Here is a 2559-nt window from a genome sequence, read left to right on the forward strand (position 1 = left end):
TTACAGCAGAACAAACATGGCAAGTGAAAGTGTCACAGATTGAGCCTTAATGTGACAGTTCAGGCTGAAATCAGGCACTCAAGGCCAGAGTGCATGCCCATGTTTGGTTATTTAAGCAATTGTTTTTTGCTGTTACATATATGCATGTATTATATTGGTAAAAATATTAGTCAGCCTAAAATTAAGACATTAAACAAAATGTGGACTAAACGCACATTTTAAATGCTTAAAGCATTTAAGTGATCGCACAAGATTGACAATGTTTACAGCTTTAGCAGTAGCAGCAGAGTAAAAGCCATCAGGTAAGTGTTTATTTTAATAAACTCCTGGTGTACACAAACTTTCCAATGCATGGATTTATGAGTAAAGACTATTTGTACTCCTGTAGAAGTTTGATAACAACCCAGGCATTATTGGAGTAATTCACGATACACTGGTGGGTCCGTTAGCGCCTGTACTAAGCCATTCGGCTGATGTTGGAGTGACATTTTTGAATGAATGCAATAATTCATAACAATTTATACAAAATGCAATTTGTCATATTGATGTTTCATCACAAAATTCTGAAAATGTATTAAAAAAAAGTCCATGTTTAAAGAATATAACTGTTTATTTTCCTGTATTTCACATGTTAGTCTCCGCTGTGTTTGTTGCTGTACATAAACAGAAGGAAACAACGTTCCTCTTCGGTTCTTGGTCCAAACCTGAAAAAAAGTAAAGACTCATTGAGTATCAGGGATTAACCCAAACAAACTTTCAGACAGATCGTTAACCCCAAATATTGTTTATTCTTTTATAAATATGAACTGAAAAGTTAAATCTAATTCCAGGAACCCTGGACCTCAGTTATCAGCTGTTTGTGGGTCATGTGATGTCTTATCAGCTGTTCTGGGATCAGCCAAACGCTATGTCAGTCTTTGTCACAGCACCCCGTCTCTGAGAACACACTGCTGAGGGGAGCGCTACAATTCGGCCTTTTGTTTACATCATCTCCCAGCAGCCATTGGCAACATCACACCCACAAACAGCTGATTAGTCAGTCAAGTTTCAAGAGCGATGATGTAGTATGAGGGTGGTGAGTTAGTGTTGCATTATGACCTGATCAGCAATTCAGGTGTGATTGGATGTCACCGTGGCGCTGGTGGTCTGCCTGACCATCTTCTCCACTGGGTAGCATGTCAATCTGTCAGGATTGAATCAGAGAACAAAATGTGAGCAGGTAAATATTCACTGATTAAAGCGCTATTTAACCCACAAGCTGCCTGGATCAGGTTACGCTTCAGGACGTTTTTTGTCATGGCCACCCCCTTTGTGAACATACTGCTCAGGGAGGGGCTTCAGTCGGCCTTTTATTTCATCACTTCCAGGCAGGAGGACAGGTGAGCTTGTCAATTACAGCAGGGAGTAGATTAACAGACACCTGAATCCATACTAAAGTTTAGTTCTCTATAAAGCAGACCTCGAGGATATACTACTACTCAAAGTGCTTCACAGTGAAGGGGGAACACTCACCTTATCACCAATCCGTAGCATGCCAGCCACTCAGGAAACGGAATCACTGAGCCAGGATGATTAGGTAGCCAGGCTAGGAATTTAGATCACTTCATCCTGGTCAGGGTCTGATCACAGGTCCCAGTCCACCTGAGGACTGCATGTTGCAGCTGAGAATGAAACATACGAGTGCTTGTTTGGAGGTAACAGGAAACACATTTCTCTCAATACAACCAGGTTATTATCCGTCAGTCAAATAAATAGTTGAGACATTAGGATGAAATAAAAATCTGATTCCAGCTTAAATGTGCCTTCTGATTTTCCTTAGTCCTAACCCACAAGCTGCCTGGATCAGGTTACGCTTCAGGACGGTTTGTCATGGCCACCCCCTTTGTGAACATACTGCTCAGGGAGGGGCTTCAGTCGGCCTTTTATTTCATCACTTCCAGACATGACAGGTGAGCTCGTCAATTTGCCTTTAACTCTTGCATCGTTTTTTTGGCGGTGCCACTTGTTTTCTTGTGCGGATATTAAAAAGTACACAAATTGTTCTCTGAAGAAGCGGTGTTCGACGCCGTCCTGTTTCTTATCCACGACCCGACGTAGACTTAATGAAGGTGACGCTAACATACACGCAGCGTTACATTAACATTTTCAACACAATGGGACGACTTGCTACCACGTGTGCTCTGGTTTCGCGCCCGAAGTGCCTTTCTGTCCCAAAATATCGGAGCATCTTTATGCAGAAGCGGTGTATACAGGCCCCGACTCACCGGTAAAAGACCGGTGTTGTGTCGAAGTATGTTCCCCCCTCGAATAATTTCCTCCTCTTAGCTGGTTGGGGGAAGCTTGGGTTAAGAAGGGGGCAACATACTTCGACGTTAGGAGAGAAGTGCAGGCTGGAGTTAACGGTTTACAGCTCTGTGGGAAACAAAACAGCGGCGGCATAAACTTGACAAAACACTACAGACCGGTTTAACTTTACCTGAGATTACCCGAACATGTTGCTCTGCTTCAGCCTGCATCATCTGCTTTCTCCCGTCTGTTTGTCACATGGATAGATTGTAA

At 42.8% G+C, this 2559-nt stretch overlaps 1 long non-coding RNA gene across 1 annotated transcript; it reads right to left on the reverse strand.

The window, feature by feature from the left end:
* Positions 1-617: 617 nt before the first annotated feature.
* On the reverse strand, positions 618-2559 carry LOC133995643 (uncharacterized). Its single transcript, XR_009927160.1, has 4 exons — positions 2477-2559; positions 1513-1661; positions 1099-1183; positions 618-704 (listed from the first exon to the last, which is right to left on the reverse strand). It is a non-coding gene; the product is annotated as an uncharacterized LOC133995643 (long non-coding RNA).

The sequence above is a fragment of the Scomber scombrus genome, chromosome 15 (assembly GCF_963691925.1).
Source record: "Scomber scombrus chromosome 15, fScoSco1.1, whole genome shotgun sequence".
In the NCBI taxonomy this organism is placed as follows: domain Eukaryota; kingdom Metazoa; phylum Chordata; class Actinopteri; order Scombriformes; family Scombridae; genus Scomber; species Scomber scombrus.